General features: G+C 38.5%; 1 protein-coding gene across 2 annotated transcripts in view; it reads right to left on the minus strand.

The window, feature by feature from the left end:
• LOC128861532 (putative mediator of RNA polymerase II transcription subunit 26) overlaps window positions 1–23472 on the minus strand; it is a 273455-nt gene that overhangs the window by 78851 nt on the left and 171132 nt on the right. The window lies entirely within an intron of this gene.

The following is a 23472-nucleotide window of genomic DNA, read 5'->3' on the forward strand; positions in this document are numbered from 1 at the left end:
AAATTCAATTAATTTAAGTAGCTTAAATTCAGATTGATTGTTTTTATTAAGAGCAGACTTTGTGTGTGGTTTAATGCATATGAAAAATACATTTTCAATTCTAAATATTTAAAGTACGAAATTGACTAAAAATAATTGACTATTTAGTTTAAATTTGATATATTTGTTTGTGTTGTACATTCGAACTCTTTTTTAAAGTATGTTTCGGCCGCCGTAGCCGAATGGGTTGAAGCGTGATTACCATTCGGAATTCACAGAGAGGTCGTTGGTTCGTATCTCGGTGAAAGCAAAATTAATAAAAAACATTTTTCTAATAGCGGTCGCCCCTCGGCAGGCAATGGCAATCCTTCGAGTGTATTTCTGCCATGAAAAAGCTCCTCATAAAAATATCTGCCGTTCGGAGTCGGCTTGAAATTGTTGGTCCCTCCATTTGTGGAACAACAACAAGACGCACACCACAAATAGGAGGAGGAGCTCGGCCAAACACCTAACAGAAGTGTACGCGCCAATTATTTTTTTTTGCAAGACCGTGAACTCCTAACGGCAGATGATTTTAGAAATTTTTTCAAAGCGGAAATACACTAAGCGGTCTGCCATTAGCTGCCAAGAGGCGACCGTTATTAGAAAAAACTTTCTATCATTTGCACACTTTCGAATGGTAGTCACGCGCCAACACATTCGGCCACGGCGGCCCCATAATCTCAGCAAAAAATCTGAGCGGGGGGTTTTTACAAATAAAAAACGAAGTTACCCGGAAATTTTGACCAAAAACATAAATAAAAAAAAACATTTTTTAAATAATATTTTACTCGAAAAAATCAAAAAAAAAACATGTCGAAAGGTATCAAAAAGAACCCAATATATTTGACTTTAAATGAATCGGTACTAAAATTTGCATCATCGAATAAATCTGATAAGTATTAAATTTTTTTGAAATTGTTTTCCATTTACATCCTTTTTTAATGATAAGCTAATAAATAAAAGGATTTGCAGACATTTTTAATACCATTTTCGAAATACTTGGATCACAGAGCTTTTCTAATAAAAAACATTTTTTTATTTCTAACATTTTTTGTTTCGGATTAACTTTAACTGCAACAAGACCCGCCAAATGTCTCTGCTTTGCGAGCGCATTCTCCAATTTGCTAGACCAAGCAATAATAGGATTCCCTCGACTGAGTCTTTTTATCGGAGTCATGGTCTTCCCCTGGCGGCCGCCGTAGCCGAATGGGTTGGTGCATGACTACCATTCGCAATTCACAGAGAGACCGTCGATTCGAATCTGGGTGAAACACCAAAATTAAGAAAAACATTTTTCTAATAGCGGTCGCCCCTCGGCAGGCAATAGCAAACCTCCGAGTATATTTCTGCCATGAAAAAGCTCCTCATAAAAATATCTGCCTTTCAGAGTCGGCTTAAAACTGTAGGTCCCTCCATTTGTGCGCCAATTACACTAGTCTACAAGGAAAAGTATCCGAAATAATTTAAACTAATATCTGCTTCTCTGTCCATGCAAAATTCGGATTGATAACTAAAATTAATTTATTAGTTTGAGTTTTCGAGATATCCTAACCTAAAAGTGCAAAAAACCCCATTTTTGCCCATATTTGAGGTTATGTAGCCTTGCAGATGTTTTCTTTCACCAAAATTAAAGGATGGCATCTTTAAATACAATCCTTCTTTTTTCAAATGGCGTTTTGTTTGCTCAAATATCATTTTTTTTCGCAAAGATATCGCATTTTGAAATTTTCATGTTTCGAAATTTTCCTACACCTGAAAATCGATTAAGATAACATAGACATGATATAGTCGCTTACTAATTTTCTTGGGTTTGAGGGCCTGAAATATATGGATTAATAGTATGTAAATTTGGAGTTTGTGGGAAAGCCTGCTTGCGGTTATGTGGGTTAGCCTGCTCGCGGTATGTTGGTTTCTAGGGGTTAGGGCTGTGTGTGACTCGGTACCCAAAGGTTAGATAGTGTAGGGATGTGGTGAGTCAGCACACTTATGGTGTGAGACAAAATTTTAAGAAAAATAAGACTCAATTCAAGAAAATTAGTAATCGAATATATCATGTCTATGTTATCTTAATCGATTTTCAGGTGTAGGAAAATTTCGAAACATGAAAATTTCAAAATGCGATATCTCTGCGAAAAAAAATGGATAGGATAGGATATCTCGAAAACTCAAACTAATAGAGCAATTCTGAGGCCAGATTTGGATTCAGCGCATCATAAACCTTCGGAAATATATAGTCTGGTTTCTGGGTCTGAATGTTGGTTAAATTTTGTCGGCCTGTGTTATATATATATATATGGTCTTCCCCTACGTCGTTGTTCTCTAACTTTCCATCCGAACACCTTCTTCTCTGGAGTTTCTGCATCCATACGCTCGACGTGACCCAGTCAGAGCAATCACTGAATATTGATGCGCTTCACTTTGTCCACATTGTCGTAGAGCTCATACAGCTGGTGATTCATTTGGTGGTAGTAGTTATCGCAAACAAGAAGAAGATTGAAGATTTTCCGCACTATCTTTTTCTCGAATACCTCATGAGCGGCTACATCAGTCTGGGACATGCTTCAGCGCCATAGAGTTGCACGGGCAAGATGAGCGTCTTGCAGAATGTTAGTTTTGTCGGGCGAGAGAGGTCTCTGCTACACATTTGCTTACCGAAATCATAGTAGCACCTATTAGCAAGCGTGATTCGTCGTCTCCAGGCTGACATCGTTTGTTGTTGTGATGGCGGGGCCAAGATGCATACAATTTCCGCTGAAATGCCGTGTATCTTTCCTAGAGGACAGCATATGCTCCGTCTTACACTCGTTAACCGCCAGACCCATCGTAACGTGCCATCGATCGGAACAGGTGATAATCGGACGGCGCAATATCTGGAGAATATGGCGGGTGGGGTACGGCTTGACATTTCAGTGTTTCCAGGTAGGTTTTAACGAGTTTGACAACGTGAGCCCGAGCGTTGTCATGCTGTAAAATCTCTTTTTCATGCCTCTCAGCGTATTTCAGCAGTGCTTGGTTCAATCGCATCAATTGAAGTCGAACCAGTGATGGTTTTGCTTGGTTTTAACAGTTCATAATAAATAACACCAACTTGGTCCCACCAAATACATAGCCTAACATTCGTAGTGTGAATATTCGGCAGAGGCGATGACATAGAAGCATGACCGGGCAGTCCCCAAGACTTTCTTTTCTTTGGATTGCTGTAATGAATCCATTTTTCATCACCCGTCACGATGCGGTGAAGAAAACTCTTCCTTTTTTGCTACTGGAGCAGTTGCTCACAGGCGAAAAAATGACATTTAACATCTCTTGGTTTGAGCTCATAAAAAACCCAAGTCCCCTGTTTCTGAATCATTCCCAAAGCATGCAATCGCTTGGAAATGGATTGGAGGTTAACTCCTAATATTGAAGCAAGCTCTTCTTGCGTTGGGCACGGATCCTCATTGAGCAATGCCTCCTATTCAGCGTCTTCGAAGGTTTTTGGTCTCCCTTCACGCGGACGGTCGTCAACATTAAAATCACTGTCTTTGAAGCGACGGAACCAATCTCGGCACGTTGTTTCACTTAAAGCAGCATCTTCATAAATTTTTTGTAGCCCTCGATGCGCTTCAGCCGCCGTTTTTTTCGAATGAGCAAAATCAACATTTCCCGCAAATGACGATTATTCGGCACAAAATCAGACATTTTCACAAAACCAAAAGTATACGATACCAAATCAAAATCACTAATGTTTCGAAGCAGTTTGTTTACCATACATATGTCTAAGCTTGGTTTATGACGTTTAGGTCATGTTAGAATCGACTAGCACACGCTGCTGTCACATTTTAAATGCATTTTTTGCTTTTATTCTCTCATTTAGTACTTTCACCGCACAACTTTGAAAATTTTCTGCCTTTTCTATTTCATTTTAAAAACAATTTTTTTTAATATTTTCATATGAAAGTGATTAATTTAGTAGTTGCTCTTATAAATATGCCACCCGAATTGATCGATTCCTTCTACTCAAGTCGGTTTCAAGTTTCGAGCTCTTTAAGACATTCCATATGCTTTAAAGACACAACTGATGATTGGCTTTGTAGGTATGGCCCATTATGCCCCATTTACCATTCAAATTGTCATTCATTGTTAGAGAGGCTTCTCATATCTTAAACCGACTACTTTTCCAGCAATCCTTTTGAAAGCACTTCACTCGCTTTCACCACCACACGTCGCTCCCAACCCGTTTGCAACCTGCCACGTATCATAATGAAAATGGAAATCTCAATAATGCAAACACCAAAAACACAACAAAGCATTCATTACAAGGACAATGAAACAAACAGCTCACTGTCATTCAGTCAACCGTGCAACCACCCGCTCAGGCGTGTGGCCGAGCGCACAGCTATTGAGCAATAGCGCTGGCATTGAAGAATAGGAGACATTTTTGCATACAATTGTAATGGCAGTCAATGCAGTCGACGCTCAGTACAGCGCACAACCGTTAAAACATTAAGTGAGATAGGCAGTCATCCCGTCACTCATTCCTGCGCTCCCGCATTCATTTATACTCTTCAGGCATTCATGCAAATTGTTTGCTTATTCAGGCGAGTTTATTGTCATAAATATTTTTCATTTCCGAAACAACGCGCCAACAAACGCAACTTTGAACGCCGTGAAAGGACACATCTATCGGTATGCGAATGGCAGCATACATCTAGGAGCTTAGTATACGTATGTATATTTAATTTTTTACATTTTTATGTAGGTGTATTTTTTTATAATTTACTTCATTAACTTGCTATGAAATGCAACTGCAACTCTTTCTTTCTTTCTTATTTTCTACTTAATATTGCGACTGCCGTCAACACGTCATATAATGACACATGTGTTGCATGCAACATGCATTTCCTTCAATTTAAATATATTCTAGATTTTCAACTTCTACAACAATGAATGCCTTTCGTCAATGCATTCGTTTAATAGTTTGCCATTTTCTCGCCAACATACTCGCCTCATTCCAGCCATTCGTTTCACCCATCGTTAGTGTCGCTTATCTGACAGTTATTTATTTTATTGTCAGTCACAAAGTCATAATGATATTGTTCTGCTTAAACGTCTGATGGCATTTGCTAAAACCACTTAAGTTGGGATATGAATATTTTGCGGGATTTTAGGTGAAACACAACGAAAGGAATTTTAGCAGGTCTTTCTGGTTCTACGAGTTTCAATTAAGCCAAGTAATTTTTTCTTAAATCGAGCACTGATTTAGATTTCTTTCAATCATTTATTGTACTATAAAATATATAACTCTTAAAGTAAACAACTTTCATAACATTTAAATTATTTTTACCCTACTATGACTGAGAGGCCATAGACTCTACCTTTTGTGTAAAGTTCATTCTTCAGGTGCAATTTACAATTTTGATGACCTAAAAGGTTTCCTATTAGAATATATTTTTCCTATCACACTATACCCGGAATTCCTGAAATATTCATTATGATAACACATATGTCTGTCACATATACCTACACTTATACTTGTAGTATATAATTGGCACTTATATGCTTTGCTGCCGACTCCGAACGGCAAATGGTTTTTCATCAGAAGCTTTTCATGGCAGAGCTACACTCAGAGTTTTGCCATTCCTGCCGAGGGGCGACCGCTATTAGAAAAAACGTGTTCTATGATTTGGTGTTTCGTGCCTGAGATTGCCAACGTGGGCACTTCCGAAAGCTATTGGAAAAAATGTCCAATTGCTTTCCTCAGGAACCTTTTTACTAAAATATTAGCTCATTACATTGCGGCATTGCAAAAGAGCAGAAAGAAAGATTCAGGCGAAATATGTACATCGACAGTAGATGCCATCTTTATCTTGCGCAAACTCATCCAAAAGGTTAGCTTAAAGATGTAATTAAAATTCTCGAAAAAACGCAAAATTCACAAGAATGTTCTGGCAGTAATTAGAAATCTCAACACCGAAAACACCACTTCCTTCAAGACTAATAATGAAATATCAACCCCAATACAGGTGGCAATAGGGATAAGACAAGTCGACAGCCTAAGTCTTATTCTACCGAATCTGATTATGGACGAGAAAATATCTGCTGCAAAATCTACACGGGCAAGAGAAAAATGAAGTCAAGATACTGGCATGACAATATCTAAACAGACGCTCAGATGTAAGCTCGCAGTGAATGGCATGCTGCCACTTGGGTACCATAATTACATCATCGAAAGAAGCATCTAAACTTAAAAGACGAAGCCCGAATTTATGAAATGGTCATTCGGCCAGTGTAGTTGAAGCCCGAGCACGTCCAACTGCAACACAACAAGCAATGGAGAAGGTTGAGATGGCCACATTGCGATCCATCACAGGACAAGCTCGCAGAGACTTTATGCGAAATGAAGAGATTAGAGCGATATACGACACGCAAGACATTGTTAGGTGGAATCGACCACGAAGAAGGGAATGGAAAAATCACGTGCTGTGACTGCCCCACAATAGGTTGAATAAATAAGTAATGACGGTAAAGCCGATGACTGCGAGGCCACGCGGACGCCCAACCAATCGTTAGAATAAGTGTTGGACATTCAGCTCTATCGATAACTAATATTTTTTACCTATTATACAATGGAATCCAAACAAATTTGATGTCTTGTACAAAAATTGTTGAAGAACAGGATTGAATCATATAATAAAGAAGAAGAAGAAGGATACCTTCCGTTGTGTTTCATTGTGGTCCTGGCGCACATGCATTTACTGTGCATCCATCTGTGCCGTTTCGAAGGCACATTTTACTCCATATTATTCGGTATCGACCGCCTATGATCACGCGGTCATAGCTCTGTTATTTTGCATGGAATAGTTCTCCCGAATGCTCTTCATCATCACCATCATCAATTAGCTTCACAGTCTTTACAGACCATGGCTTTCACAGCTACATTACTCCCATTAATTTGTGCAGTTCCCCCTTAACAACTGTCACGGGGATGCCGATGACCGGGTAGTAGGCCTCTGAGGCCAATTCAGTCCCCTTCCTGACAAGCTCATCAGCAATTTTATTTCGCTCTATGTTCCTATGTCCTGGAACTCATATTAGAGGAGTGTTACCTGCACACACCAAGAGATGATGGTTATGCGTAGTTGAGCCAGAAACCAATAAAGTCCTTTTGACAGCATTGCTTCTCTGAAGGTTGCAATTAATATCATGATTGTCAATATAAAGGGTGGTTAAGTCTCAAAGGTCTGTGTTAATTTTGAATAAAATACAATTTCTTTAGGAAATTATTATCATTTACCTTTATTATGATAATACTGGTATGGTTCAATTACGTATTGAACAAAATATCGGCAAATTTTCGATGACGCTGAGGCATAATTGAGGTTCTATGCCGTTAATGTGCCGAATTATCTCATCCTTTAGCTCTTGAATTGTTGCTGGCTTATCGGTGTACACCTTTTCTTTCAAACAACCCCAAAGAAAGAAGTCCAACAGTGTCAAATCACATAATCTTGGCGGCCAATTGACATCGCCGCGACGTGAGATTATTCGGTCATCAAATTTTTCGCGCAAAAGAGCCTTTGTTTCGTTAGGTGTGTGACAAGTGGCACCGTCCTGTTGAAACCACATATCGCCCACATCCATATCTTCCAATTCGAGCCATGAAAAGTTCGTTATCATCTCACGATAGCGAACACTATTCACAGTAACTGCCTGACCGGCCTCAGTCTGGAAGAAATACGGCCCAATGATGCCGTCAGCCCATAAACCGCACCAAACAGTCACTCTTTGTGGGTGCATTGCATTTTCGGCAATCACTCTTGAATTATCATTCGCCCAAATGCGGCAATTCTGCTTATTGACGAATCCCTCACACGAAACCCAATCATCACTGAAGATTATTTTCTTCGAAAATTGGTCATTCACTGTTGCCATTTCCCGCCACCATTCTGACCATTGACTCGACTGTGTATCTTTCCATGGTTCAAATTGAGTTAGTCTGAGATTGACAAATGTCAAATGAAATGCAGAAAAAAACTTGACATTTAGGTGTGGTTCACATTCAACATCGGCCCTTGAAATTTAAGCACCCTTTACATAAATAAGGACCCGCATCAAGGAGGTTATTGCAGCTGATGGAAATTTTATTGTATGATTTTATAGATATGGATATATTAAATTAATTATGTTGTGTAAAAATGCGTAAAGTTTCATTGAATTTTGTTCAAAATAAAAGCTAATTAGTTTTACTCTCAAGTGGTCCCCAAATATCGCACCCTGTATAACAACAGTATCCCAGCTATAAACGCATCCTAAAGTATGCAACATTTTAAACGTTTAGGATGTGTGTGGCGCTTGTTTTATGGCTATTCTATTAGCCCCACAGCCGCGCACTGTCGACATATGGGCATAAATATGCTGGGCAATTTTTATGACATAAAAGGAAAAATATTTAAGCATTAAAGCGTACTCATGCGCCACCTCAAAAAATTGGTAATGCATCAGAATATTTGAAAGCCATTACATAATACGTAACACGTGCTGCTGTTATATGATATTTAAGTATGCATGTGTGTGTGCTGCTGATATTAGCAAATTGTTATAGTATTAAAATGTAGCCGACGCACTAAAGCGGTTTGCAAGACATTCGATGCTTTAATGCTAATTTAATTCAGCCATAATCTTGCACTTTTAACTGGCGTACGTATGTATGTATGTGCATACGTGCATATGTGTATTCACTACTCATACATGGCGCACTTAAAGAACCAAAGCTTTTGCTCTTTTGGCATCATTTTTACACTTTTTTTTAGCTGCCGTAAATGTGGAAAATTTTATAGAAATGACATTCATAATTGCATTTTTATGATTATTTTGCTTGTAAGGGAAGATATGTAGGGGTTTGTGTTGTTGCTGCTGCAGCTGCCATTATCACTGTTACCTTTAATGTTGTAACTGTGCGATTCGCTAGTTAGCCGAGATGTTGCTCGCTCGTTCATTACTTTGGCAGCACATGTTGCTAACAATATTCATAAAATGCTCTTCCCAACCAGACTGTTCCCATTAACATGCCTCTCGGGTGTTGTCAATGGCGCCCGAGACATTTGCACAGACTGACATCTGCAACATACGCGTAAACGCCACTCAATATATGTACATGCATGCATGTATGTATGTATGCTCTTACACGCAGGTGTGGGCACACCAACTGGCTTTTATGGCATTTAAAACTTATTCCATTCAGTATGAAGAAAAATACCTAAATAGCTGTAGAGCGTGGCATGGCGCAGATGTATGTAAAAACAGAAATATACAAACGTAGTTAATTATAAATTTGTATATTAGTATCCATAACCCCATTTTTCATGGGGCATTCAATTATTTTGTCCTGTTCTTCTAATGTGCTCACTGCGCTAGTTTCAACACATGCATATAGTATATGTAAATATGCATGTATGTGTGTATGCATGAATGACCCTTGATCTCATAAGGCCCATTTAAAGCCATTTTCGCCTTTTAGAATTCCACTGAGCTCTTGTAAAATAAATTCTTACATACACTTTCTTGAAAGTAGGATATGACAGTATTTATGTATGTCACAGTTTGTTGCAATGAAGTAGGAAATTAGGCCATGTTGCTGTTTTTAATAGCCAATAAAATTGCGCACATTTGCACGCACCTTAAAAATTGAAACAAAAAAAACCAACCGAATTTAAATATGAAACTTCTCACAGATTGCCATGACGAAATGTTAGTGCAGTCGAGTAGTAAAAATATATAAGTTAACATTTTTCACTCATGCATTTGCTTGTGTGAGTGTCTGATGTAAGTGGCGCTCAAAAGTATGTCACGGTTCGCAAAAATACATTCCCAGCCGGCCATAAGAACCGTTAGTGACACTTTTCTGACTACTTTGCCGAAGCTTTGCAATATTTTCCAAATATGTTAAGTTTCAAAAATGCATAAAAAAACTAAAAAAATTAAAAAAAATGTTTTAAATTAAAAAAAAAAAATGAAAAACTAAAAAAAAAATTTCAAAAATTTTAAATAAAAAAAAAAAAAAATTTAAATTTTGAATTAAAAAAACAAAAATTTAACTTAAAAAAAAAATTTAACTTCAAATTTAACTTTAAATTTTTTTTTTAATTTTGTAAATATATTTAAAACGTTTGAATTGAATAAAATTCATTTTTTATATGGCGTAGGTAATAATCATAATAATATAATAATAATTGAGGCGCACACTTCTCCTCCTCCTCTTTATGGCATGCGTCTTGATGTTGTTCCTCAAATGGAGGGACCTAAGTGTTAAGCCTATTCCGAACGGCAGATATTTTTTATGAGAAGCTTTTTTATGGTAGAAATAGGGGATCCGCTATTGCAAAAAACTTTTTCTCTTGTACTATTTGATGTTCAAGCGCGGAGATTCGGAAATTCACGCGCCAACCCACTCGGCTATAGCGGCCGATAGCAAATTTAATTACTTTTACGCTACTGGCTTCGGTCGGTTAATATTTGTTTAGCGAATTCTCCGCCGAATACAAGTTCAGCTGGAACATGAAAAAGATGTTGCAAACGCGTAAAAGTCAGCCAATGTTTCAAATAAAGTTTTTCTTTTCACAAAAAAGGAGATTTCTGCGATGAAAATTTTACTAATTGCAACAGATATGGAAAAATTATACTCAACAAGACCGCAATTTGAACGATTGACTCACGAATCCCCAGGATTGATATCCCTAATAGAGACGTACATAGCTTTAGCTAAAAGAAATCCATCATTTTCTCAGTAGATGGCTCTAATTATCGATACTTCGTAAACAATTTAAAGTTTATGTTCGTTGTCACGGTGACATTTCACACTAAAAAAAATTCTATTGGTGGTTTTTGTTTCTTCCATTCAGTTGTGAGTTACAGGATGTTAAAAATGGAAGTGAACAAAGCGATTTGGTATATTTTAGCGTTTTTCTTTGACAAAGGCGAAAATGCAAATGAAATTGTAAATGGTGTTTATGGTGCCAATACAGCAACAGCTAATTATTTACGTGCAATTTTGATTTCGTCGATTCCGTGCAGGCATTTTTGGTGTTAAAGATGCACCTCGAAAAGGCAGACCGGTCATCAAAAATGTCAATAAAATCACAGAAATAATCAAAGCTGATCGTCAGTTAGAAGTCGTAGCAACGCCCAGTAGCTAAAGATTAGTCATAAAACAGTTTTAAACCATTTGCGCAAAATAAAAATAAAAATAGTGGATTTCTTTTCCCAACCTAATATTTTATTTCGAAAACTGAATTAATTATTAAAGTATTTGTTTAACAGGAAAGTTATCTAAGAAGATATTGAAATCCAAAGAACTTTAATTTACTGATGTCGCCACCTAATTTAAAAAAAAGGTAGGTTAGGTTAGGAGAAAGAATTAAATGCTCCGGATGGCTGTTTAGGCTAAGCCTGCCAAATATCCAAAGACGCAAGAATTTAGGCAGCGATCTCGCGTTCTGGCAAGAACAGGCAAAAGAAATGCGCAGCGCTTTGCACCTCCGCCTCGTTCCTGTAGTTGCGACAGAAGTTATTAGAGGGAAGCCACATGCGTTCCCATTAGGCAATATCTGGTGATGATACCGACCACTGCACTAGTGAGAGTCTGGTCTAAATTGATGAGGTACCTAGTTCTGTGTACATTCCTTCTGCGACAGATCGTTCTAGCTCTCTCACAAGTGGGCTTCGCCTCTTATTTCCTGTTGGCTGGCACGATACAGAGCTTACATGGGGATTAAGGGATGTCCACACATTGAGCAGAATTAATATAACTGGTGTCAGAAAACAAAAAAAATTTTATAGAAATTTTTGAATCAAATATTTAAAATATCATTTATTACATTATTAATATATAAAAAAAAATTATTAACACATTGACTGCCACGTCGGCCATATATGTGTGACACTGCACTATGCGGTTTACGCCACGTCGGACACATATGTCCGACACGACTACTATTCTCTCTCGCCATGTCACACAGCAACGATTGACGATAAATATGATTTTATTGCAATAATAAAATATATGGCTTCCCATGAAATTTCTGTTATAGTGGCTTCGGCGCAGCTCAAAAACCAATTCTGTTTGCAAAAATAACGGATTCAAACATCAAAATACATTGTCGTCATATAACGTTGTTTGGTGTTTGTTTGCAAAAACAACATACTCCCAATTGTTTTGCTTTTGCAAAACGAAGTAGAGCTTGTATGACGACGATGTATTTTGATGTTTAGCCAATGTTTTTGTCGTGCATATATGTCCGCCATGACCCTGAGTTAAAAAAGTCGGTAGGCGCCACGTCGAACATATGTGTGTGACATACTAATTAGTTAAAAACTGCCTGTTTCTAAGCAGCACTACCCTAAATTCCAATTTTGACGTCTCTGATGAGAATTAAAAAAAAAATGCTGTGGCCCAGAGCATCTTATTTGCTGAAAGTGCCTTGGCAGTCAATGTGTTAATATATATTTTTTAAATTAAAAATTTATTGGAAAAAGGAAAGAATTAGTGGGCTTCTATTCAAAAGAGTTATTTAAAACCTTCTTTCTCTGAACGCTCCATTTTCGGTTTGCTGGGTTCAAACTTATGGATGCATACATATGCACTTATGTAGTACGTATTATGCATATTATTTATACACATTTTTTACAAAAAAAAAATCGTTGACATACTTGAATTTAAGGTTAAATGAGGTTAAATGGGTTTAAATCAATTGAGGTTGATATTAAAAATGCTCGGTTATTAAGTTATCTCAATGAAAAATAGTTCATAAATACATGCAAATGAATATGTACATGTATAGGTATAAGGAATAAGTATCATTTTTTTCTCAGTTGTATTGATTTCCTGTTATAGTTGCATTAATAGAGTTCATGAATTTTTTTATAAAAACTAAATTTATTGAATGAAGTGATTAATTAGAAGTGACGACACTAGACAAATTTGATATGAGTAGCATACAAACGGTTGCCGACATACGAGTTTGAAAAGGTATGACTTACTTTTAGATGCTTATTATAGAGTATAATAGACATGTGACCTTTTAATTCATAAAGAGTTTGCGCATTGCAAAAAGTAGTGGCAGTAAAAGTTGTAGTCAGCCATTTGCTGAAATAAAACTTACAAGAGCAAAGTTCAGATTCCGCGAAAGGAAAAATAAAACAAATTCACGTGCATGATGAGATGGAGCAGGCATCAAAGTGTGATTCTCACCAAATATTCCTATTTGGCTTCACCACGGATGTTTCTCATTAATACTGCGATGTTCTGGAATTCAATTACTGAATGTGTCAGGGCTGCGATGGGTAGAAGTATTTACAAAGGGTAGTGCAGGATTACTTTAGCCCTATGCAGTGAATGTGATTGTGATTTTTTTTATTTCTTTATTATTCCACTTGGGAACATAAGGCTTCAACCAAACATTTACATCTTATTCTATTAACTGCTGTTGCCGGGTCGTCTGTGTCCTTGAGGTTTCATTCCAACGCTGTTCTGCCTATGCTTCCCCTGTTCTTTTTGGGAGTGTGCCCGATCCATCGCCATTTACGGCTTCTTATCACCTTTTGGATTGGTTCTTGCTCGATAATCTGCCACAAGTCCGCATTCCGAATAGTGTTAGGCCAAAAAACTTTACATATAATCCGAAGGCATTTATTTAAGCTTAAGCCGTTATCATTTCATAATGTGATTCTCTAATTATCCAATTACCCCTCTTAATTTTAGATTTAGATAATTATAGAAGTAATTACTATTATATATGTATAATTAAGTTCACAGTTATTCTTTTCGAAATTGTTATTTTTATGTTTACATGCAAGGGGTTTTTTTTTTAATAATAATAAAAACCAGAAATACGAGAGCGTTCAATAAGTACCCGTGATTAATGACAGAGGGCGTTCCTGAGGGCAGTTGGTGTTAGCATCGTGTGCTGTCATCTATCAAACGTCAGCAAAACGAACCCCAAATCAGACTGAGAAATAGGTTAGTTTGGACTTGCAGCTATTCGAGTAAGACGTGTTTCGTGATTTTCGCTAAGATGGAAAAAGAGATCGTTCAGTAATTCACTTTTGTAATTCATTTTTGGATGAGGAAAAATGCAAGAAGATAAAAGCAAAGTTGGATGCTGTCTATGGTGACGCTTCGTCATCTATGGCAACACTTAGATATTGGTTCAACGAATTTAAACGGGGGAGAACATCCCATTTTGATGAGGAGCAACCAGGAAAAAAGTCAACGACATGATTTTCGCTGTTCGACGAACGAAAGTGCGCGAAGTAACAGAGGCCATAGACCGGAACGGCAATTAATATTTTTCATAATAAGTTTTCGAAGGAAAAATTATCGGTCCGATGGGCGACGCGGTTGCTCACAAGCAACAACAAACGGCTACGGCTGTTAACTTCGAAGAATGGTTTGGAGCAATTCAAGTGAGACCCGTATGAATTTTTGGGTCGAGTTGTCACCGTTGTTGAAATCTGGATTCATCATTATACACCAAAAACTGTGCAACATTCAAAACAATGGATTTCTCCTGGTGAATCTGCTTCAAAGAAAGCGTAGACAGTCCCAACGGCCGAAAAGGTCAAAGCGATGATTGTTTTGGGATGGGAACGGCGTCATCCTTATGGATTTTTTAGAAAAAGTAAAAAAGATCATTCGACAATACTACAGAGAGTTATTGGACCGCTTTCACAAAAAATTGAAGCACACACGGCCGCATTGAGCGAAAAAGAAGGTACTGTTTCATCACGACAAAGCACGAGCGCATTCATCCGGATTTGTCGCCGCCAAAATGGATGAATTGCGATATGAATTGCTGCCGCACCCCTCGTATTCACCCGATCCAGCTCCTTGTGACTTTTTCTTGTTTCCTAACATGAATAAATGGTTCGCGGGAAATAAATTTAGCTCAAACGAGGAAGTCATCGGTGAGACAGAGACGTATTTTGGAGAGTTCGAAAAATCCTATTTTTTGGAGAGATTAGAAAAATGGCCGGAGCGTTGGGGGAAGTGTATTTCTCTAAATGGGAACTATGTTGAAAAATAACAAACAATTTTTTGAAAAAAGGAGTGCTCATTTCTATCACGGCTACTTATTGAACCCCCTCGTATTGTTGAAATGACTTTTTCTATTATAATCTGGTAGATAATTTAATGGTATTTATTTTTTTTAATATGGGATTCAGCATATGTTCGCCGCGGCTACGACTTGCATGGTCCATTTCATGAGTCCAAGTTTTGACCACTTATTCCAATAAATCTAAATGAACCCAATCAGCAAAAATGTGTAATTTGGCTTGAATTTTCGCACGAGCTGTGTTTTATAAACATGTTAGTCCAGATTCTTAATTAAAATGTTCAACGTACACGAAGCACAAAGGTCAACAAGTTTAGAACGATAAAGAATGAACGTCGTTGCTCTATGAACCTCGTTGCTGTATAAAACATTGCGAGAGAATTGTGAATGTATGTATTAGTGAAAGCATGTGAATGTAAGGCTATTTTATTTGCAAACTGTGCCGTGTAAACACCAAGTGAAACCTAACTCATGTATTCAGGATGAGCTATAAGACGCTCCTAAGACTGGGCAAAAAATATTATTCAGTGAAAATTCAACTTTTAAGATAGAATAGGAGGGCGCTATTGATTCATGTGATTCCACAATGGACCCAGCAACGGACCTATATATGTTTGTATGTATGCCTCTGTAGCCATTTGCACCTAACCCAACCGAAACTACTTCATATACAAATACTCTTATACATATTTTTGATATCCCAAAACAAGATACTATAAACGAAAGTACACAAAAAAATACCTCAATGTTGAAATCCGCTTTCAAAATTTGATTGGAGGATGGCCATTTTATGGGCTTTTGCAGTTATTTATGAGTTAAAATTTGTATATTGAACAAACAATTAAATTAAGCTTGACTTTTAAAATATTTATAATTTTTTTTTTACATTTTCAAGATGGTACTTCGAGAAACGCAATTGTGGCAAAAAATTAATTAACCAGTTGAACAAATTTTACTTTCCTCTACCTACTCTAAGCACTAAATATGGCGAATGAAGTCAATAGCACTAAATCAACTGCTCATAAACTGCTAAGCCGGAGAAACTCCACGTGTCAATGGTAATAAACGCACCAGCGGCTTGAATCTAATGCAACGAATCAAAAGCAGAAGTGTGAAAGCAACTGAGTTAAAAAGCTTAAACGAGGTGTTTGCCGCTACGTTAAACCCTGTGCCTGCATCTCACTGTATGTATTGCCCTCTAAACATGCCATATGTACAGGTATTTGTGCTCGTGTGTAGTATGTGTTGGAAGCCAAAGTGAATGCAGGAGTATTGCTCACTGTGCGACGCCGCGACTTCAACTTGGCTTAATTATAATTAACTGCACTGAAGTGCAACGCCAAGTTAGCGGTAGTGGCAAAGTGGAGCAGCTAGAACAGTGTTGCTTCACCACTTAAGATGTGCTAAAAAGCGTAAAAATGCAGAAAAAGCAGCGAAGGTACGAGTACAACTGAAGAAAGTAATTTGTAGGCAAAGGATTGATTGCGAATAGGCAGTTGGTAGGCAGGCAGTAAGGCTTCTTAAAAGGTAACTTGCATGCATGGATGTGCTGGTGTGTATGTGTGGATATGTTTTTAGTGCACTGAAATTTGAGAGTTTGTAGAGGTGTATGTGGTTAGCGAAGGCATTTCTCATTTGCGAAATGAGCGCATTCAACTGCATGTCAGCCACACCGGCACTGCGGAAAGTATTTCAGTGGATTTTTGTTGTTGTTTCCTTAAGTGGTTTGCTTTCCGAAAGCAATGCCGTCTAGCAAATAACAAAAGAAATGGACTAACAAGTTCGGGTAGATGAAAAAGTTGGCAACAACGCTGTTGGTAATTTAAAATGTAATAAATTAAGAAATTACAGCTGCATTGTAGGCACAAAAGTTTGTAATTGGAACTGCAGTAAATAAACCATTGCTGAATAGCAGCAATTAACTAGAATTAGAAAATGTCTACGAAGTAAATGAAGTGCTACTGTCATCAATAGCATCATCAGGCCGTGTTACAGCTCGAGGTGAGCTCTAGCTTCTTCAAATAGCATTGCCTAAGTTACACGATTCAGGGCTGCAGACCACCAGTTATGAATTTTCAGCATTTTCTGATATCTTCAATAAAGTCGCCGGACCAGCGTTCTCTAGCCCTTCCCATAGATCTTGTGACTGTTGCGTTGTAATTTAAGAAGAATTTTTGGAGACGTTCCTCACTCATGTACATGGCATGTCTTAACCATTGGAGTTGTAGCAGTTTGACGAACTTCTCCTTTTCAAATCCTCATCTTCCCCTTTGCAAATCCGCAGCAACTCCTCGTTATATCTGATTGATATGATAACAACCATCCTGCACGCGATTTGGACCGCCAAAAACAGAAAAGATTTGTTGGAAAACAAATCGAGTGATCAACAAATGATCGAGTCAAAAAACCACTACGGATAACGTACTTTAACAGCCTAAAGGAAGTAATGAAAAAATCGCAGACGGCTCTGATGGCTATACCGAAAATAGAGTTCCAGAAATGTATCGAGAGCTGGATCAAACGCTGATATTAGTGCATTGCAGTTGATGGGGAAAGCATTGAAGACGACAATATCACTTTTGAGGAATTCCTTTTTTTTTCTCAACATTAATTTCCTGAATATATTCCGGGAACTTTTTGATCAAGGTGGTTTTTTAATTATTGGGTATGGAAATAAGTTTCCGTCCTCGTAAAAGAGGTGTCGCTGCTGATACTATTTTTGTGTTCGCTCTAGTAATATACTGGTGATTTGAAGGTGTTTATGTGACGTCTCGGTCGCAAAGTTGCCATTCGTTTGAAGCGTGAAGATCCTCTTTTATATCTGACGTCAAAAATGTCTACGTTCATCCCGAAAAAACAGGGTTTGCGGGAAGTCATGCTTCCTTATACCTTTTAAAGAAAAGTGCAGCTGAGAAGTGTAGAATATTGATCAATATTTACGGTGATCACGCTCCATCAAATAGAACTTGTAAAGAGTGGTTTTGGCGCTTCCAAAGTGGCAATTTCGACGTGAGTGCTAAAGTTTGCGAAGATGCATCGTAAGAATTCGAAGAAACTCGTCGTCGCAGAGGTGGGAGTATCTGTTATTTGTTGAATGGCAGTGTTCTTACGGCAGTTCCAAAGCGACCTTCCGTCTTCTGCTGCCTTCCACGAGCTTCTGTAGATCAGCGTTACATCTAGCAGCTGAGCCATTTTGGATACTCCAGCTTTGACTTCGTTGCTAATGTTCTTTTGACGTCTGAACGCCTGCTGCATACACCTTATCACCCACTTACATTGGGAGATCGCATTTTCCTCCATCCTCCTCACGTTTTATTAGCTCGAGCCGAGGAGACATTTAAATAGCGTCGATTGACGGGGGATCACTTGAATTGCCAATCGCTAGAATGGGAGTGACGAGCCTCTCTGCCACTGCAAGAGTGCTGGTTGGCGTATATTGCGCTGATTGTAGCCCTCCAATGGCGTTATTGGTGGCATCCTTCATCTGAAGCCAGATGCTCCTGTGCCCGTTGCCATTTGCGAGGCTATCAGCTTTGATATTTTTGAACGCAATGCGGGCTGGTCTCTGCAGTAAACTACTTTTTCTGAAGGCTGCTCTTGGATCCACGTTGTCATTTCGACCATCTCTGATTCCTTCATCTGTTCTTTGCTCGGTGGTTTTGAGTATTCATTTTCAATTTTTTAGAGCCCCGACTTCAAGTCGCTATCCTTAAACGAAAGTGCAGTTTCCCTAAGTGTCCCCATGGTTACCTATGCGAGCAGGGAGGTCATACGAGGGTTGACTATACGCTTCTTGGCCCGGACAGGAATTAGTGAGCCTGCACCACCAACTTAATGGTGACGTGTAAGGAGCACACCCAACGGCTTACTAGTGTTTTAACGGGACGGAGGCGATAGTAGCATTAGCCTATCAGCCATTTCGGTGCGGTATCCCCCTCCTGTACTGAGGTGATAGAATAATACTTTCACCAGCCCATAGACTTCCTAATCTAAGAATATTTTCCAGTATACCGCAATCAGGATCTTACTGGTCTCGATCATGTGAGCTTCACAGCCCTGCCGCTGGAGGTACTCGGAGTATATGAGGCCTTTCGAGCAGAGTCCCTTCTTTTCCTGCCGTATTTTAGCCACCTCTTACGACAGGCATGCCTTACCGCGCATGTATTCTTTCCCCCGACCCGCTGGGAACCGACCCGTCGATAAACGTTTGCACGCGATGGGAATGGTCTAGAACAGTGAAAAAAATATTCATGCTTCAAAGGTTATATTGTGCATCTGGTGAAATCAGAAGGGTATCATCTATAATGAAATCCTTAAACCACCTGAAACCATAACTGGCGATCGTGACCGACTGCGGCTAATGCTTTTGAATCGAGCGCTCAAAGAAACGCGGCCGGAATGGGAAGGGTGACAAACAGATTTTGCTGCATGTAAACGCCAGGCCATACGTTGCTTAATCGGTCCGAAATTCCCCAGACATTGCATATTCGGATTACCATCTGTTCCGATCAATGTGGTTAGCCCTAATTAGAGAGCGGTTCACTTCTTACGAGACCATCGCAAACGGCTAAATGAATCGATCGAATCAAAAGAACTCGAAGTTTTTGTCAGAGGAATCCGTATATTGCCCGAAAGATGGAATAAAGTTGTAGCTTCTTATGGCACATACTTTCTTTTCTTTTGAGAAAATTGGATTTGTATAATTTTTCGACAATGAGCTATAATTTTTTATAGCAAACTAATTAACATTAAAAGAATAGGCAAATCTAATAAGTTGGTATGCTTTCGTTTGGTCGCGAAGTGTATATTTTTAAAATATTATTTTACAACATGAGCAAATGTATTTTAAGTCTTAGATTAGGAGAAAATATTATTGAAAATATATTCCATACTTTGGAAGCAATGACAATGAGTCAACAGAAAAAAATACTACGCATATGTTCTCTGGGAAACACTCTGCAAGCCATACCAGTTTCTGTGTCTAACTCCCGATTAGCGGCCACTGTTGATTACTTCAATGTAGAAAAGGTGTACGGAGACACACAGCTTTCATATACATTAAAAAGCCAACATCACCGAGAACATAAAAAACATATTTAGAACAAACAAAAAATCCAATTCATTAACTAAAATGTTTGAATAACTGCAGCCAAGTGAGTGAAAAGGCTTAAATTACCTGCCAGCGCGGGGAATGTCTGCTGCATAGATATCGCACACATACATGCATATGTATGCTCACGGGCATGCGCAGCTCAATAGCTATTCAAATCGAGCCATTCACATAGTAATTTAAATATTTAAACGGATAAGCCTCAGCCACAGTACGCTATTAATGCTGATACTTAGCACCGATTTCCCTTACTTTTGGTACCTGCTGCCCATAACTTTAGAATTCATTTACCTCCCTAAGAAAGTAAGTAGAACGAAAACTGATGTTTATGAAAAATGTTTGTAAAGTCTTAGCTAATATTTGTTTTACAGATACTGCACAGATAACTGGCTGAAGAAATACATTCCGACATGCCTGTATTCATGCATTAGTAAAGATTGGACACTAATACATATGCATATGCTGATCTCATTTAAAGGAAGCATACGAATTTGCGCTCAAAGGCACACAATGTAAATTTTCGCATAAGCAACAGGATGAGTCTTCAACTGTCTACGAGTATTAGGCCGGGTGTCGACCATGACCCAACCACCAAAACCCATCAAAATCAATATTTTGTCTAAACATTAGTTGTTGCCCGATTCTCATGAATAATAACGAGTGAGTAATAAATTTGAAGTAAATAAATTTTTCCGATTTTTTTTCGATACACTCTTATGTGCAAGCATGCTTGAAATGTTGATAATCGCGCATACACTTTACGCATAGTTACAATTTCTTTACTCAAAATTGAAATAAAACTCAAAGCGAAAAACCAAATAAAATCCATTTCAACTGAAACACTTATAGTAAGGGAGCCAGGGGTGGATTTTGGACTGCGTTTTTACACCGTTAAATTCTTGATTATACTTGTATGTATCATTGCGTTCATACATCGGGGCGGCGCGCGAAATTTTTAATGTTTCGTCTGACGGTCCTCCCACCGCTATAAACGCAGCTGACCATCATTATTATATTTTCATATGTGTCCAAAATTATGTAAAACAACTTCAATCGGCATAAAGTAGTTTTACTTTTTAATTTATTTTACAAGTTCGCCTGTTTAGCTGATTTATTTTCCCCCCTCTACGGCGCAGCTGACTATTTTTTTTTTATTCTACTAAATGTCAAAAATAATTTCAGCCGGTATTAAATGAGTTGTTAAAAATTTTTTTTTCGACATGTTTCGCACCATCCCACGCACATACCCACCGCTACTGGACCAGCTGATAGGTTGGTTTCGTCATCCATTGGATGGCGTCTGCCTTCAGTATTTAAATCAGTTGGCATGAAATGATGAGGCCAAAATGACGCCTGGCTCCCGGACTATTATGAGTTGTAGACATCTGGGCTCGAATCATCACATCAGTGAACGTACCACACGACACTGAAATATGCCTATTTCGAAATTTTACATATGTATGTGAACAAGTGTTGAACCTACACGTTTGATCGTGCGAACACCGATAGCCGCCCGTAAGCAATCGAATTTAACCAAAGATGTACGTAAATTGTTAAAATATTTAATTAAATATGGTTTTTGTAATAAATTTATTATGGGACCAATTTCAATAAATAATATCACTGGTAGTAATTCCATTGACGAGGAGGCAAATATCATAACTCCTTACCAGGCCCATCGACGTCAGCCTACACTTTTGTTCGCACCAAAACTCCACGAAGCAGAACATCGGGGGAAAAAAGTGAGAATGATGAGAAGCTAATATAGCACAGACTGGTGCTAGAGCGAGAGAGTTAATGCTGGCATTAAAAGAGGAAAGCATCGCGTTCAACAAGGAACGTGCAAAATTGATCCTTAAACAAAAATACTGCAATTGAAATCCCCTCGTGACAACTTAGAAAATTAAGTACCTGCCAATGTGATTTTAGTTCTAAGTATTCAGTGGGAATTTTTTATTTTATTTTATAAGTATGCCAGATTTTATTTTTTTTTTTTACTTTTGTATTCTTTAGTATTGCTCCAAGCAGTAAAAAGACGTTGTTCCTAAGTAACGACAGGTGGGTATTCCCACTATGTAGGACTGGTAGCGGCAGGCTAATCACCTACCCTGTCAGAAATCAAATAGATTAACGATACCAGTGCAATATAAGTCTTGTAGACTCCTCTGCTCCCGAGAGGAGTGAACAAGGAACACAATAAAAAAAAGTATTGGTTCGAGGAATAAGGTCATAACGTCTTACCGAGACTTTTTTAAACAAAACGCACTACTTACATCAATAATTAATCAATTATATATTCGCCGTTGTTATTTACAACCTCTTCCCGCCTCTCGACCAATTTGTTGGAACCGTTCCGCCAAAAATCGCCTGGTGTCAAAGAAGTTTCGGGCCAGTTTTTAAGAACCTCTTTGTTATCGAAGGTAACGCCATTCATATGGTTTGACGTAGCGTGAAAGAGATGGTAATCGGTCGGTGCAAGGTCTGAAGAATACGGTGGATACTGAAGAATCTCACATTCGAGCTCTTGGAGTGCAGTTTTCACGACTTGCCCAACATGGGGCCTGGCGTTGTCGTGAAGGAGTATGGCTTAACCATGTCGCTCAGGACTTTTCAGTCGAATAGCCTCCTTCACGTGGTGTAGCTGGGCATTGTAGATCTCCTTGTAGACACCATGCTCTTCCAGTCCCACCAAACACACATCATGATCTTCTTTGGAAGAAGATCCGGTTTGACACTCGGCTTTGGAGTATCTCCTGGAGCCACCCACTCCTTTTATTACTTCATATTGATATAAAGGCACCATTACTCATCCCCGCGACATTTTGGTACAAAAATCCCTGTTTATGACCGCGTGTTACTCAATGGCGGGCGAGATACTATGAAGCAATTTGAAGGCGATTTTCTTTGTTTTTTTCGTTGAGCTCGTGAGGCACCCAGTTTCCCAATTTTTCAGTAAATCCCATTGCATGAAGGAGATTGAGAATCGTTTTATGATCGCAGTTCCTTTTTTGAGGCAATTCACGATTGGTTTGACGACCGTTCTCCCTTAAAAGTGATTTGCGACGTCCCTCATCGAATTCAGAAGGACTTCCGCTGCGGGGCGTGTCTTCGACGTCAAAGTTGCCATTTTTGAACTTTGCAAACTATTTCCGTGCTGTAGACTCGCCTATGACACCTTCTCCAAACACATCGCAAATGTTCCGTGTTGCTTCGACAGCGTTTTGACCTCGAAGAAAAGCAAAGAAGAGC

The sequence above is a fragment of the Anastrepha ludens genome, chromosome 4, assembly GCF_028408465.1.
Source record: "Anastrepha ludens isolate Willacy chromosome 4, idAnaLude1.1, whole genome shotgun sequence".
NCBI lineage: Eukaryota > Metazoa > Arthropoda > Insecta > Diptera > Tephritidae > Anastrepha > Anastrepha ludens.